Source organism: Crinia signifera, chromosome 4, assembly GCF_055691185.1.
Source record: "Crinia signifera chromosome 4, ASM5569118v1, whole genome shotgun sequence".
In the NCBI taxonomy this organism is placed as follows: Eukaryota; Metazoa; Chordata; class Amphibia; order Anura; family Myobatrachidae; genus Crinia; species Crinia signifera.
In genome coordinates, this window is record NC_139220.1 from 259705498 (window position 1) to 259723329 (window position 17832).

Genomic DNA, 17832 nt, shown 5'->3' on the forward strand with positions numbered 1-17832 from the left:
TTCCTTGCTGCAAATCAAACTCAAGTTTACTACCGCATACCAACCTTAATGAAACGGTTAGATGGAAAGAGTCAAACAATATTTAGAATCATTTCTTCGCTTGTAGATCTCATCATCTCTGGACAACTGGGTAGAGAATTGCTGGTTTGTTCTGTCTGCAGGGCCTCCATAATAACATCTACGGTAAAGAGTGAAACAGAGACAGGGAATGGATGAGAGGAGAGATAAAGAGGGGAGACATGAGGAAAGTTGGGCTGGGGAGCCCGAAATTCTTTGGGAAACATGACTCAGGCTCCCACGCCCAATCTCAAGACCTCATCAAATGTTAACCTCCTCCTTGTTGGAAGTGCTGTAATGTGCCTTAAGAGGGGGCAAACTTTCCCAGTCTGTACTTCCCTTCACTCCCTTTAGTAGTCAGAGCTCTTGGTGAAGCCAATTAAATATGCAAGTATGTGTTGAGTATGTTATGATTATTATTACAGTTATCAATGTTCATAATGCCACCTTGAATGTTAATTTTTCTAATTTATTTGAATTTACACCTTCATTTTCAGCTGATTTTTCCACGTTTCAAGTGAGGATTTGGACACATCATAAGGTTGCTTGGGTCGCATTGATGGATCACACAAGGTTCTGTGAAAATTACCATAATTACAATTTGATTAGTGGCCTCTTTACTACCATGTATAATAAGCATCATGTCAATTTCGGGTGTGGTATGACTCATCAGTGTTCAGAATCCTGATGGTCAGTTTACCGACATCAGAATCCCAGCCGCCGATATTCCCACACAGGGGGGGGGGGCGGCATCACAAAAAGCCCCTTGGGATCACTGCACTCACCATGCTGTGGGCTCGGTGGTTCACTGCGCTTGCCACAGGTTCTCTTCTCCATCTATGGAGGTGGTGGACCGCCACTAACAGAGAATAGCCCATGTTGGGCGGAATCATGACTGTCGGTATACTGACTGACGGGATCCCGACTGTCGGCGAGTCACACGGCACCAGTCAATTTCAAGCATATCTTTCTTGGGCACTGTGTTCATTTTATGCCAATGTCTAGCATTTTTTGTGCTAAAGGGCTCATGAACCACCAATTTTTGTGCTTTAGCTGCAAATTTGAAGTATTCCCTCAATGTATGTAGGAGAAACCAATGCCGGCGGGCATTGCAGCAGGTATCTCTGATAGCTGCAGCAGTTCTTACCATCAGCCACATACCCATTATGGTGGTTGTGATGCTGCCCTTTTTATACAAGGAGGGCAAAACATCTATGACATTTCGCTCCAGGTTTCATCGGACCATTTTCAGTAGAACTAGTTATTAATCCTGCAGTTTATAGACTGAAACTTCCACCATTCTTGAAAATCTTGAACTTCCATTTTTCGCTTCTAAAACCATTAGTGTTTAACTGCTTTCATTCCAGTGTTTCAAAAATGCAGCGGAAACTTGAGTTTGAGGTTTCTAAGATCTTGGACTTGTATCCAGTTCAACAGCCTTCAATACCTTAATGACTGGAAAGGCTACGGGCTGGAAGAACGTTTATGGTCGAATGCCACCAATGTTCATGCTCCTAAACTGCTCCAAGAATTTAATTGCAAGTTTCCTCACAAAGCTAAGACGTGTCCTAGGGCCACCCATAAAGGAGGGGGTGCTGTCACGATCTGGTGTCTGAGAAACACTTTCTTACCATCTAAGTGTGTCTCCAGGCTTGCTCTGAGACTCTTTTCCTGCTACTGTCCTCCGGTGTCCGGCCGGCGTTGACCATGGGTGACTAAGTGATACACACATTACCCTCCCAGTGGTAAGTGCTGCCGCTGCTTGAGGCCTTCCTGTCAGTGCTCCACAGCATGTCACCACTACCTGGCGTGCACTCCTCAAGCCTATTCCGCACGCGTTCTGAATGCCCTCCAGTTCCTAGCATGGGTGCGGCCATCTTAAATTCATCCATGTGGGGTTTTCCAACCAAACCTGACCATGCCATTCTGACATCACTCCACAGTGACCAATCCTCTGCACTCATTTGCCTGACCTGGCAAATCATCAGTGCAATGATGTCCACAGAGTATCTGTGTCCTTGGACTCTCCAGTGCTCCTGTTGTTTATATCAGTGCATAATTTCCATTATGCTGACTCCCTCCAATGTCCAGAGTTACTTTGGTTCCAACCAAACCTATTTATTACTTGCCTCATTGGTCATCTGACTACCCTCGCAAATATCATCATCCATCTGCATTCACTGCTTACTTCATTTGCTACCTGCTCATCTTCCCAGTACCACCCAAGTTTACCAGCAACCTTCTCAGAGTGTCAAGATTGATATTACCAACATGGGTGTATCAACATCAGTTACAGTCATCATCCGGTGGACCTCTCCTGTTCCTCTGTTAGTGGTATCTGCTTGAATTCTATATTTACCTGCAGTGCTCCTCCGTGTTTTCATACACCATCCATGGTCAACATCGGTCAGAATCGATCTCAGCATTCAGAGATTCCAGCCTGGGGGCAATTCAGACCATGGGGGCGATTCAGAATTAGCTACCCTGGTCGATGTTTAGGGTTTGCGCATGTGCAAACCCCCAGAACAAACTCCTTCGGCGAGTTTCACACTCAACGGGGTGTTTGCTTCAGGGTGGGTGGGGATGGGGCAGATGCAAGGGACCGACGCATTTTATGGGTGCGCTAGTAGAATTGCTGGGTGTACCCCGACAAACGCAGGCGTATCCATGCCTGCTTGGGTTGGGCGGCTGAAGTCACATGACATCAGACCCAATACATCGGATAGCTGGCATCTGAACAGTAAGTACAGTATACACTTTTTGGGGTTTTCGGGGACGTTCCCGTGGGAATTGATACTGTTGGGAGGTATGGACATACAGTATAATAAAGGCAGCCTTAAACTGTGAATGCATTTGTGTACATCTCAGAATTAGACCCGTAGTCAAGATACACAAAGACATGGGTCGTGCTGACCTTATATTCACCATATAATGTAAATGATCAAGGACATGTTATGTTAAAAGTTGCACTAGGGGTACTTTTTGAGAAATGGGTCCCATTTTTCACTACCAGCTTTTAAATCAATGCAGCCCTATAGGATGCAGGTGTCCCTGATTAGCTGCTTTCTCATTTTAAATTCTGGTAGTAATTTCAGTTCACATTTTTTTGTTAGATCCCTGACTCAGAGGATAAGTACATGGTTGTGCTTGTGTCTCAACTCTTTGAAGTCACTCCTTACATCGGTCCCTTGAGTATGTGAGTGATGCAATGCTGTTTGCAGAGTGAGGTGATTTTACTGTGTAATTTATAGTGGCAGTAACTGCTATGTCAATGGTGACATTTAATGTGGGTACAAGCCCCACATAGATATTTATTTCCAAAATGATACTAAGGAAAAGATTGATTTGCTATAGCAAAACAAAACAGCAAAAAGGGGCTGTAGAAGTAACAAATAAGGAAATGCATACATTTTTGACTCAAAATAACAAGAATAAAAACATCAGGTTTGTGATACCATATAATGGTTAATTTAGGTGGCACAGTAGTCAGTACTGCTAGCTCACAGCACAGTGGCCTTGGATTTGATTCTGACTACAGCACATTATGTGGATTGTTTGTACAGTTTGCCCATGTTTGCTCGGATTTCCTCCAGGTACACCTGTATTCTCAGGCCAAAAACATACATATGGGTTATGCGCCTCCTACCTCAGTGCAGGAGGGGGCATGCCACTGACCGTGAATCCCCCCTTCCGCCACTACCGCTGCTGCCCCCTGCTGCCGTCCCTGCCGAGATCGCGGGACATACTTTCTTCTACTTTTGGAAATGAATTTCAGGGAGATTATAGTGGGTAATATAATTTTGCAAAGCACCACATTGAGGGGGTGTCATGTTCCACCCAAATGTTCCATATATGGAGAGATTGTGAAAGTGGCAGCTAGAAGCGTGGGGTGTGCACTGCTACATCTGAGAGGAATCTTTTAAAATGAATTATATCCAAATGTAGTTGAGCCCCAAAGCAGTTAGTAAGAGATATTATACTTAGTAAAGTGCCGTGAAATGGTGCTGATGATTCGATGTAAATGTATCTATTTATTTATTTACAGTTTCTTATATAGCTCAGCAGATTCCATTGCGCTTTACAATTGTAAACAGAGATAAAACAAACTGTGTAACAACAGACAGACTTGGAGGTAAGAGGGCCCTGCTGCAAGCTTACAATCTATCTCTCATTCCTTTTTCCCCCAAAAAATGTAACAGTGTAATGTGGGCTAGGTGAATTGAGGAAGATTGCTAGAATAATGAGGGAGAGAGGGAGATTGCTGTTATTTCAGGGAGTCTACTGCAGAATGCAGGAGGGTAGGCAGTTATGAGTACCATCCTAGGTACTGCGCATGCACCAGCTTCTATGAGCTGCTTCGACTGCAGCTCATAGAAGCTAAATCACGGTCCCTGTACACTGCAGATGACAGGCACTGTGAATGGCGCATGTGCAGTATTGGCCTCGGTACTGCACATGCGCAGATACCGGATTCTATGGGCTGCAGCTGAAGCAGCCCATAGAGGCATCCTGGAGGATGGGAATACATTCCAATGGGACTGCCTTGGGTGACTGGCAGGTTGGACTTCCAAAAGGAAGTCACTGCAGTCTTAAAGACCAAGGGGGAGATTCTCTAAGAATCGCCGCCCAGCTCCGCCCCCCTTCGCCGCCCATCGCAGACATAATTATCGCATATGTTCTAACATTTGCGATAATTATGGCAAAGGACAGCTCTTGCGTTAAGAGCTGTCCTTTGCGATAGAGTCAGCGGGTCCCATGCACAATATTCCTGTTGATTACTCAACTGTACTGACACCATATTCCGTGATCTCTGTAACCCACAGAGTCTCTCGGTGCATTGTTTATGATAGCCCTCTATACTTACCATCCAGGAGGGGGCAGACAGTTTTGTGGCTTCACCCAACGTAGGTAGCTGCACGGATTTAGATGCTCGATCGTGTCAGCAAGGCCCCATCCAATGCCAGATTACCAGCATTCTAAAGTGGAGGGCAGGGCTATGAATGCTCAGGTAAGCGCAAATTGTCTCAGCGACCCCCTCTGACCACCCTATTTATCGGCTGGGTGCCGTTTGCTGTGGCTGGCGGAAGCAGAATCCGGGAGACTTGTCCACTTTCTTGGGAGGGAAGGCAAGTATGCTCTGAAACCATTTTAGATCCATCCATGGTTGGAGCCTCTTTCTTCCCCAGTATTCAAATAACACTGTTACTAAGGGGCAGATTTCTTAACATTATTTTGTATTATTATAGTTTAGTTTACTACGGTGCAGTCAGGCTCGGACTGGCCCAGCGGGAACGTCGGGATTCCCCGGTGGGCCCCATTGATTTATAACTCCACCCAGTTTTAAAGGGGGGTGGGGCGTGACACTATTTGTCATTATTATTATTAATCTTATTAATGCCGCCGGGTAGTCAGTGGCATTCCGTTAGTAGCGGATGACTGATCCGGTGGTGGAGGAGGCAGCTGACTGACAAGCTGGATAGCATTGGTCTCCGTTCCCACTACGGCGGGCTACGGGTGGACGTCATGTGACACACGTCGTGGATGTCTGCAGCATCATGACGTGTACGCATCTGGACCCGCCCGCGCTTGCAGTGTTCAGAACAGGTTGCTTCGTCACACACTGTGTGAGCTTCCCGCCCAGGCTTGCCTTCCCTCCCGGAAATCGCGTCCTTCTCCCGGCCCCCCAGGAAGGTGGGCAAGTCTCCCGCATTCTGCTAATTACCCCCGATCCACCCTTGACCGCTGGTGTAACTACCACCTAAAATCGTGGGTCCTTGGAGAGGGGGTGTGGCTAAAATGACGCGATTGCAGCATTTCACAGCATTTAAGCCCCGGCCCCTCTCCGCGGCCCGCGAATCACAGAGTTTTCCGGCATGGGGGGAGGGGCCAAGTGATGTCAGACTTACTCCCGCCCCCCTGACGTGTTGCCTCTCCGGGATTCTCCCGGGGAGGTGAAATTAAAAGTGGGCAAGTATGTTCCCACCCGCTCTGCTGGATGCACCTGCATGCACTGCTGGAAGTACCCGCCAGCCCACACCACTGGAAGCAACTCCTAGCCCGCACCACTGGAGGCACCCTGCAGCCCACACCACTGGAAGCACTTGCCAGCCCGCAACGCTGGAAGCACCCACCTGCTCCGCTGGACCTGCGACCTCAGTCCACTTCACTGCCTGCAGCAAGTTATTTTAACACGGTTGCATGAGTGAAACTGGTCTTATTTGAAAGTCACATTTTGTTTTCTTTATATATTATGCGAGGGGGCAACTATGATGATTAGCCACTCCTCTCTGGTCAGGTGGCCACACCCCTTCAAAAAGACCACGCCCCTTGGTGGGCCCCTGTGAGTGCATTTCCCTGGTGGGCCCTTCATGCCCCAGTCCGACACTGGGTGTGGTGGAAGAATAAAATAGTGTTCCGAGTGCAGCGAGGATGCGGTACCCTGAGACGGTGTCCATGTCGACTATGTCGACATTTGGTACAAAAAAACTCATGTGCACCTTTTGTTTCCATAATCCTTGTGTCATCATTCTGGCCCTGTCGACCTTAGCCATGTCAACCTATTTCCTGTGTCAACCTAAGGCCTGTCGACCTTCAGTGGTTGTTGACTCATTAAATGTCGACCTAATTGGGTCGACACAATGACCCATACTCCAATGAATATATAAATAATATGGACAATATAACATCACCTGACTGCTTTCTGGTCTAAGCAATGTCTAACCAATAATTATCTAGTCATTTCTTACATTAGCCCGCCACTTAGTGGTGAAAGAAAGAATTGCATATTAATTCATCTACTGCATTTAAAATAACATTAATATGACTATATACCAAATCTTGCAGGAATTAAATTGTGTCAGAGGCTCACATCCAGCTTCTTATGTATTTGTTTTATTCCCATTAATGATTTGAACAGTGGCTTTATATATCCCGTTACGTTTTAAGGCAGACAAGCATCTACATGGCAGAGTGTTTTCATTTTGGTGCACATCCCTAACCTCCTGCCTCATGTGATGCTGTGGAGCAGCAGGGGATGCTAACAGGTCATGGCTGGAATTCACAGCTGCCCTTGCTTTCATGAGGTCACTTTCTTTTCCTCATTAGTGGCTGACACAGCCTGAAGTGCTGGTGACAAGTGTGACTCACTGCTGGGCCGGGCCCTCACCCCCTGCGCTTGCCATCCTCAGGTTTCCTATTGTGTCGTGCCTTAATTATGGCTGTGCCCTGAGCCAGACATCCCCACCTCGTGTCTCACTGTGGGGTCACCTCAATCAGCTCAGGCTGTTTATGTGGGACACAGAAGTGGGGGTTGGAAAGGGATCAGCGGGTCCCATCAGGTCCTTTCCTCTGCCTCAAATTGGGAGAACATGGCAGCCTGCCAATTCTTCAATCAAGAATTAACTCTGAAATACTCTGTCACATTTCTAGCTCCCCTCTGGAGGAAGGGAGAGGGGGACTCAGGGAAGACAATGGAGGATAAACACAGAGATGAGCAGAACTTTGCAGAGGACTGGCATCTCATGCTGTGTGATATAATAACCTGTAGCGTAATACAGCGACACGCAGAGTGGTATAATAACTTGTGTACTATAATAAAACAGCACTCACAGTGATATAATATGATAGGCAGATTTCTACAGTATAACTACAGGGTTACAAATAGCAGACATACAAAAAAGTGACATAATAACCAGAAGGCAGCAGTGATGTACAGGAAAATATTGTTCTGCCGATCGTTAAACCGATGGGGCAGTAATACAATTTCTAGTGTATTTGTAAAGTGAGCGATGAGTAAAGTATACAGTGTAATTATAGAGGAAGACATGAAAATGTATATGATTAAATGTATCACCATTTAATTGTACAAACCAAAATCTATATCACAACATTTAGTTTAACTTGGTACTAAATCATTTTTGCACTGTGATAAATGTTGGAGGGTGCCCGGGAAGCTCTAGACACGTGGACACACATGTGCACCCTACACGGTGCTGTAATGCCAATCTCCTCTCCCCTTAAGGGCCAGATGTACTAAGCTTCAAAAGTGATCCGTGGGTTAGCGCTCACTTGCACCTATGCTCACCCATGACTCTGTCATGTTTGGGAGGCTCTGCTTCCTGTGTGAGTAGTGACCGCAACCCCTTCCCCTGTCACCCCCTATAATACAGCACTAGTGTTCATCATTTTGACGGGCTTTTAACCAGTATAAAGTCCCTGGTATAAAGTCGTTCTGGGTAATCTCAAGAACTGCTGGACGGATATTGATGTGGTTTTCACCATATTTTAGAGCACTTATTCAGGAAGGTTTAGGTGAATGAAATATTAAACTATGACAAAAGAGGGCTGCATAGTGATCATTTTAGTAAGAGTGAAAAATTCAGTAAGAGAAACATTGTTGTGCTCTACACTGCACACAATGGCCAAGAGTGGTACTGCAGTAGCTGTGCTCTCAGAAGGTTTCAGAATTCTGGAAATTCATCACAGCTAATCCTTCACATATGTCCCCAGCCTAATCTACTGTCAATGCTTCTCCTTCACCTGCTTCAATGTGGCATCAGCAATATAGGCAAGTCTTTCCTACAGTATAATAGCCTCTGTACCCTCCTTCCCCAAGTGTGCCTCTGATTCCCTTCCCATGAGTGGCTCTGCCTCATACCTCCCCATGTGCCTCATGTGTATAATCTCCTCTACCCATATGTACCTTTGCACCCTGCCTCATCACGCCTGATTCTGATCAGAATATCCCAATGTGCACCAACTCCTGTTTAATGACACAAAACTGGCAGCCCAAGCAAGCATATCGAGAAACAACAAAAGTGGGTCCATACACAATCTAATGTACAAACAAATAATTAACAAAATAGAAAGTCTCAAATACAATACATCCTTTTTTTTTTTTTTTAGTGAAGGCAGATATTTGATGTGAGTCCAGGGGTGACATTTATTAGAGATCGATGTTGGGTTTTTGGCGATTTATATCGCAAAAACGGCAGTTTTTTCATTTTTTTCTCAAATCGACTACTTAATGGGTGGCGATTTGCGGCATAAATCGCACTTTTTTCCGCTAATTCGCACTTTCTGAAGTGGCGATTTACAACATCGCATCCAGATGTTTTTCCATTGAAAAAGATACAAATCCCTAATTTAATGTCTGCCGCATTTGGAAATTGGCAGCAAAATGCGATTCCCCCCCCCCCCCCCCCCCCAAAAAAAAAATAGACCAAGTACAGGGTGGCGATTTGCTTAAAATCGCCAGCGTTTGAGCGTAGAAACGGTTAAATCTCTCACAGGTGACCCACATAGCACTTACTAACTCCCCTACATATACCCCCACATGATTATGGACACCTGTGAGGCTGTTTGAGATGGACATTTTGCAGAGTGGACTGGAGGTGCTAGTGTGTGAGCTGGGGCGTTTGGAGGAGCTACGCAGGAGGGATGCTGCTGCCCACCAGATCCAGGTACCCCGACCACTCCGTGCTTCTCGTCGGTACCGTGCTAGGGTGTACCTGGACTCCCTCTCTGATCAACAGGTGGTGGACATGTTTAGGTTGAACCGACAGAACCTGTTGAACTTATATGAGCAGGTTAGAGATGATTTGGACCCTTGTGGGGGGGCCAACTATGCAGTAACTGGGCTGCAGAAATTAATGTGCGCCCTCCACTTGTTTGCCACAGGCTCCACTCAGTCTGTGAGCTCATGGGCCTTGGGGGTGTCACAAGCCACTTTCTCTAAACATTTTTCTCAAGTGTTAAATGCATTAAAGAAGCTGTGGCGGACATATATCACATTCCCACGTTGTGAGTCCGAGTGGCAGGACCTGAAGGTGGCATTCTATCGGCTCTCAGCATTTCCAAATGTGCTGGGAGCCATAGACTGCACCCACATTGGGATTCGGGCCCCGCACGTGAGGGAGCATGTCTATGTGAATCGCAGGGGCAGACATTCCCTCAATGTGCAGGTGGTCTGCGATGCCAACCTCAGAATTCTCAGTGTGGTTGCAGGCTATCCCGGGAACTGCCATGATGCCTATATCCTGCGGCACTCAGCTCTCTGGGACCGTTTCCACAACCACACCATGCCAGAGGGCTGGCTACTTGGTAAGTCACTTACCACTGTTTACACGATGTTTGCTTACCTATGTCTTTCCCTTTAACATCCATGTGTGTAACCTTCTATTCAAGAGTAATTTCTGTTGTAATTGTTTAGACCACCCCAAACAATATAGTATAGGCTGCTACTATTATGTGCAAATTACCCACATGATATGTGACCACACAAATCCCTTTACACGTTAGGTGACTCAGGATATGGGTGTCATTCGTGGCTCATGACACCTCTGCGGAACCCACAAAGCCCTGCACAGCACCGCTACAATGCTGCACATATTGCTACCCGCAATGTAGTGGAACGCACCTTTGGGGTGCTGAAAAGCCGATTTCGGTGTTTGGACAGGTCAGCAGGTACACTGCTATACCACCCTGCCAGAGTGGTTTTGGTTGTCCAGGCTTGCTGCATGCTGCATAACATAGCTTTGGGTCAACCAAATTATGTAGATGTGGCCCCTGCAGCAGTCGTGCAGGAAGCTCAAACTACTGATGTTGTAGTGCGAAGTACACGGAGGGGGGATGTGGTTCGTACACAGAGGATCCTGCAGCATTTCACAGGTAATTTTTGTGTGTACAATGAATAGTAAAGGGGAACCTGTAACACACATACATTGGTAACATTACATTTTTCCCTGTCCATGTTAATTGCCCAGAAGCAGACCAACAATAATGGCCAACACCTGCAAGCTACCCCACCACAGCATACTTTATGCCTGGCAACATGATAACACCTATAACAATGTCAAGTAAGTACTGTAGTTTTCTGTGTGTAAAAATGTCGGCAAATACAAATTAACATAGGCTTAATGGATGGAGGTGACATGGATCATTGATTGAGGTGGTTGAAATGTAGCAAAACAAGTGGCGCCTACATACAGTATGCAATTCCCAATGCTTATCCCCTTCAAATGTGACTATTTCCTTAAAATTCCATGACAAATAAGCACACACAACCCAAAGTCCCGTGGCTGCTAAAATGTCACTAGTTGACAATACATAATAGAACAGTGTGGGTAATCATTTGTTAAGAATGAGAACAAGTTTGCTGGATGCAAATCATTTTTACTTGCTGAAACATTTAGCCATAGGCCATACCATATAAAAAAATTTCATGAACATTCACTGCATGAGTGAAGGAAAAAAAGAAAGAACATGATACACATGTAAATGCAAAGAACATTATTCATTTTTGAATACAGGCCGGGTATTAGCACCCTTACCACTAGTGGCACCACCACCCCTAGTACGGACACTACGCCGTGGGGGAGTAGTGGGGGATCCACTCATGGGTGTGGAGGACACACTACTACTTTGGGTAGATGTGGTTTGGTGCTGACCTAACAAACTAGTTGCACTGAGGCTGATTTGTGTTTGTAGGGACATCAACGCAGTTGTTTGGCCATTAATAGCTTGGGTCTGTTCAACCATATTGGCATTTAGTGCTCCAAAATTAGTAGTTTGACCCTGAATGGCTTGGCCAATTTCTACTAAGCGTGTGTCTAATGTGGACGAATTTGTGTCCCTACATTAGCCCGCACACTTTGAGAAATTCGTCTCATTTGCAGAGCTATGTTCCGCACATACCTCTTAACGTTTTCTAGTTGGGTGGTCTGCACCTCCATAAAAGCTAGTTGTTTCCCCTTGAAAAGATGGATGGATTGCGCCAACTCCTCCGCACTAGTGGGAGTGTTGGTGGCTGCACTGATTGGGGGCTGCTGCTTATGTGACTGCGTATATGGGGCCTCATTGACTGGGTGTGCTTGGTTTTGTGCAGGTTCCAACGATGGCACCGTCTCAAGGATGATTTCACTCATGTCGTCCATATTTTGCATGGGATCCGTAGGTTCAGGCATCGGTTGTGAAGGGCCTACAAATGAGAAAAGAGTGGTAAGTATGCTATGCAGATTGGTGTATGGTGGGTCATGTTACTTTAGTTGGAATGGTTAGGTGTTGCTCATGCTTTATGCATTGGCACAGGCTACTGTGGTGGGGACAGCCATGTGTGAAATGTGCAATGTGTTTGTGTAACACTATGATATCTCACCTGCAGACTGGACAGTGTGAACAATCGGATGTGGCTGATGTTGCTCAACAGCAGGCTGGGACTCCAGAGATGGAGCTGTTTAAAAGAAGAAGACATTTTCCATAATGTTCATTTGCACCTAACTGTCACTTTTTCAAATATGCTGATAAAAACTTTAACAAAATCAAACTTTTTTACTCTGATATGATTACATAAGGAATGTGAAGACTTTGAACTGAAGTGGTTTTTTCAGTATTATGACTGTGAACGATATTTTTAATCCCCTTGCAAATAACATGAAAGACCAGCAGATTACACATGTAAAAGTGACTGTAAAGTGCATTTCCAACTACCCAGAGGATTGATATGGATTAACAATCAAGTACACTGCAGGCCTACAGTGATTAGGACAGCACACATTAATTGGATCTGTGGAACTACATAACCCAGCCAAATGCAGAGTCCATTATTTAGCAATGCAAGCAAGTAAAATGTGATTTTGCTGGGATATGTAGTTCCACACACAGCAATCTTTTGAACACATAAAGCATACCACCATAATAGCATGCGCACATGACATAGCAAAATGTGTAGTTGACATGTGTGGACACTTACCAGTTGGCGGTGGAGTGGGGGGCCTGTCTGTGTCGGCAATGTGGATGCCGGGAAGCACCTCCGGTGGGATGATTCGGCGTAGCACCCTCTCATAGGCCTTAAAGCGGACTTCCTGCCTAGGGCCACCTCCTGTGCGACAGGCCTCTTTCTTCTCCAGGGCAAGCTTGGCTTTGAGGAGGCGCTTGATGTCATTGTATCGCTTCTTGACGTTCCGCACACTCCTCTTGTGTGTGCTAACTGCATTTACCGCGGAGGTGATATTGTCCCACATCCCCTTCTTTCTTGCCACACTTGTGCGGTGATGGTGAGGACCAAGTAGGCGGTCATACAGGGGCAAGAGTGCACGCACCAGGGCCATATTCTCCTCATATGAGAACCTGACTTTCCTCCCACTAGCTGTACGAGCTGCATCATCCTCCTCCTCCACATTTTCAGCCTCACCCTCTTCCACCTCCTCCTCCTCCTGTCCTGGTTCTTCCCCCAGCACCTCCAAGTCAGCTTCCTCTGCCTCCTGCACAGGCCAGTCCACCTCTGAGAAATACCCCTCTTGCAGCTCCTCCTCTGTGTGCCTGGCACTCTGTTCCTCCTGTGAGGACACCTGGCTTGTGCCTGCTTCCTCCTTATCCTCCATAGCCACCTGCTCAGCTTCCACCATGTGGCCTCTCCCTGGCGCAGCTCTTGCTGGGAGCATGCTGGCTCTCCCTGTCCTGCCTCTGGCAGTGCTACCTCTCACTCCCCTACCTCTCCCAGTGGTTGGCTGTCCCTCTACCTCCTCTGCACCTTATGACTGCTCCTCTCCATCTCAAACGCCTTACTCCCTTTCAAAGGGTAAAATGGCATCTGTGCCCCTTTATATAGGGGGTATTGCAAGGGACTAAGGTGGGCCAATAGGTTAGCATGTTGTACGGGCTGATCAGGTGTATTGGTGTAAATCGCATTCCGGTTGGCCGCAAATACGCACATGATCTAACCCGGAAATCGCACTTTTATGGCGTATTACATCGACTCAATTCGCACCTTATTGCCGTCTATCGCACTTTTCAGGCGGCTTTGCGCCAGCCATTCAATACGCGATTTCTGGAAAAAAATGCGATTTAAAAAAATGGCGATACACAGCGATTTAAGTTAAAATCGCATTTTCTGAAAAACGGTCAACACAATAAATCTCGCCCCAGGTGTTTAACACCCAGAGGCAAGAGAGGTCCCAGCCTCCGGGCTCCAAGCTCTGAATGGGCACCTGCATGTACAGCAGCACCTGTGTGGATGGTAAATACTGGGTAAGGGGACCGCACGTAATTTTATTTATTTCTCATATCTTTTACACAGAGATGCATGGCAAGTCATTTGGATTTGGCTGCAGGTAATTCGGTAGCCAAATATGAATGACTTCATCATCAAAAAATACAAATCCTGAGAATACGGCAGCTTACGTATTATCCGTATTCTCAGGTCATATTTTAGGGACGTTCACGGTTGATCCTGTTCGTACAGGATAGTGCAGGGATCGGCCATTTTTGGCTGATCTTAGTAAATTCATCCGAAAGTGTGTGTGTGCACCAAGCCATTAAAAGAGCAAAAGTGCAACTGTCTCTGTCATTCTCAAAACATTTTGGGATTTTGGAATACTTTGGATAATGAATATTCAGATATGGGAGACTCAGTCTGTACTACTCCCACAAGTAAATCGATTTTTAAACATCCAATACTCACCCACCGGTGGTTTACCTAGTGCATGAAGATGTATGTAATATATGTGCTGGCAGTATAACCGGGGATCGTCGGCATTGGCGATGCATTCCAAAGTTGCCATGCAGAACCCAGGTCTTGGAATTAGGCTTCACTTTCCTAAACCTGGACCCAGACAATATTTACATAGTTTTACATGAGCCTGGGGTGGGTTTAGGAGATGAGTCTGGGCTGGGCATCAACTGATTAAAGATCTGAAAGTCAGTTACAGAAGCAATAGTAGTAGCGTAGTAGTCTGCTTGCATGTCCGTACACCGAGGACAGAAAACAGCTCCCATCCACTTATCCAATTTTACCCGATCCCGACATATCGGCCCAAATCGGATGTGTTTGACATCCCCTCCAACCAGATGCGCGGTCCTGTGCGCATCGGGTTGGACCCTACAGATTTCAGCAGCTGCTGAATTTAAAAAAAGGACTGGCCGGCTGCTGATTGGCTTAGAGAATTCTCACAGTCAATCAGATAGGAGGCCGCTGATTGGCTGAGACAATTTTCTCAGCCAATAACCAGCCGGCCAGTCTTTTGAAAATATTTTTTAAATTCAGCAGCAGTTTCGCGCCCGCCACCTGGCACCAGACACTACCTGCTCCCTGCAGCTACCATCTGCCCGGACCCAGCCGCTACCAGCAGCCCAGACTCCGAATAAGATTTATTGCATGTGAAAATGGCACATTAAGTGCCAAATTGCAAGTGAGCCTCCCGGGGAGCTCAAGGGTATATTGGTCTGTCTTGTCAAGTCGGACTAGTGAATGGGGGCCCACACACATCCAACGATGCCTCCAGAACTTGTGGTTTCAGCTTACGAATAATTCAGTCTGACCCATACAGACTCTTCTCTTTTGTTATCTACACTGCAGTAAGTGCAGATAATGGGTCCTCAGAATAGCTCAAAGACAAAATGCTTTGGGAGAGGCACAATTATAGGAGAATGTATTTCAGGCAGGGTCTCTGGTAGAATGTGTTCATTAGAAATGCTACACACTGTTCTGGGAAACCTCAGGAGCTGCCAACTCCTTGATCCTCTAGCAATCTCAGCTGTAGGCCACCGCTGCCTACTGCCTCTGGACTGGGCTGTAAGTCCCTGGCCTTGCTTCCTTGCTTGAACGCTTTGTACTCAAAAATAAATAGCCGTCGGACTGTGGACCTTATTCTGATTGACTTGCAAGGCTGCGAAATTCGCAGCCTTGTGAGTCCATCAGCCGCCACCCGCAGTGCCGGCCGCCCCCCCCTCTCGCACGCACAACCCCCCACACAGCTGTGAACAGATGCTTTACATAATCGTCCATTCGCAGGTGGGGAGACATCATTTGACGGTCGGTGACCATCGAATAATTTCTCCAGCGCTTGCAGTTCAGAGACATCTATATAGTGACTCTAAACTGCGGGTGCCCTGTGCGAGGACAGGGCGAGCAGCTGACATCCCGTGATGTCAGCTGCCCACCCCCCGCACCCATGTCATGGCCTCATTACCATGGGAACGCCCATGAAAATGCTGGGCGTTCCCATATGGTGATGGGGCTGCCCTGCGCCCCCGTCCTTCTACGCCCCCCGCCCGCGGTGTAGGGTGCATGCACCCTGTTGCTGCACATGTGCAGAAATGCACTGAGCAGTGAGGACTGAATGGATCTGAATAAGGTTGTGTGTGTGTGTGTGTGTGTATGTATGTATGTATGTTAACGCAGCACTTGGGCGCACTACAGTAGTTCTGGTGGGTAAAAATAAAATATGAAATAAAAGAACTACAGTAGGTACAGGATAGCCAGCGATTCATCATTTCCACAGGTTTTTCATCTCACCCACAAAAGCACTAGACAAGGCAGCCATCTTGGGCACACATCATAGGTTACAATGGGTGGAATGAGCTATACCCGGAGAAGTAGATGTTTGACACTGAAGATGTAAATGCAGTAAACAGATAGCCACAGATTAATCACCTATATGGATTCTTTATCCCACCCAAAAATGTGCCAGATGAGATATTACATGTAAGAAATACATAAAGATCCATAATGAGGAAATACTTGGCTCACACAGGTCTAGAGCAATGCTTTGGGGATGATTCCTCTCCAGGACTAGGAACTGAGAACCTGGCAACACAGCAAAACTGAAAGTAAGCAGATGCATGTGGTCCACTAAGGGTGGAAATGTGTGTGACATTGTGTGGCATACGCTACTAGGGCAGAGCTGGATGCACCTTAGGGTGCCTGTGACTCGGTATATGGGGCTAGAGTGTGTGGCATACGCTACTAGGGCAGAGCTGGATGCACCTTAGGGTGCCTGTGACTCGGTATATGGGGCTAGAGTGTGTGGCATACGCTACTAGGGCAGAGCTGGATGCACCTTACGGTGCCTGTGACTCGGTACATGGGGCTAGAGCGTGTGGCATACGCTACTAGGGCAGAGCTGGAGGCACCTTAAGGAGCCTGTGACTCGGTATATGGGGCTAGAGCGTGTGGCATACGCTACTAGGGCAGAGTTGGAGGCACCTTACGGTGCCTGTGACTCAGTATATGGGGCTAGAGCGTGTGGCATACGCTACTAGAGCAGAGCTGGAGGCACCTTACGGTGCCTGTGACTCGGTATATGGGGCTAGAGTGTGTGGCATACGCTACTATGGCAGAGCTGGATGCACCCTACGGTGCCTGTGACTCGGTATATGGGGCTAGAGTGTGTGGCATACGCTACTAGGGCAGAGCTGGAGGCACCTTACGGAGCCTGTGACTCGGTATATGGGACTAGAGTGTGTGGCATACGCTACTATGGCAGAGCTGGATGCACCCTACGGTGCCTGTGACTCGGTATATGGGGCTAGAGTGTGTGGCATACGCTACTAGGGCAGAGCTGGAGGCACCTTACGGAGCCTGTGACTCGGTACAGATGGAGCCCTCCCCAGTCAGCCTTCTCTGGATAGCCATGGTGAGCCAAGGCCTATTGTTCTCAGCTGCAAAACAGTACATAGAACAATACAGCAGAGGATTAGCATAGTAATCCTATTACTCACTTAGGGGCCCATTTATCATCTATCTCATTTACAATGCGATCTGGGCGGAATGTTACCACGCAGGATAACATTTTAATATGCACTCCTAGTGCTGGGACGTATCATCCCACAAGCACAGGGACAGGGCTCCGAAAGGAGCCCGTTCCTGCGATGCGCTCCGCCAGAAGCCAGGAAGTCATCGATGGCGGCAGTGAAGGGGGGATCACAGCAGGTATCGGAGATTCCTGCTGCGGTCCCCCTTTGGTACTTTCGGTGGATACTTAGTATTTGTGGCTAACC

The 17832-nt window shown here is 47.0% G+C and overlaps 1 long non-coding RNA gene across 2 annotated transcripts; it reads left to right on the forward strand.

The window, feature by feature from the left end:
• Nucleotides 1-10529: 10529 nt before the first annotated feature.
• On the forward strand, nt 10530-12290 carry LOC146072574 (uncharacterized). Of its 2 annotated transcripts, none has more exons than XR_014473195.1 (3): nt 10530-10913; nt 11942-12058; nt 12218-12290. It is a non-coding gene; the product is annotated as an uncharacterized LOC146072574 (long non-coding RNA). The 2 variants fall into 2 exon arrangements; XR_014473196.1 differs by having other exon boundaries at nt 11942-12054; nt 12218-12280.
• Nucleotides 12291-17832: the final 5542 nt, after the last annotated feature.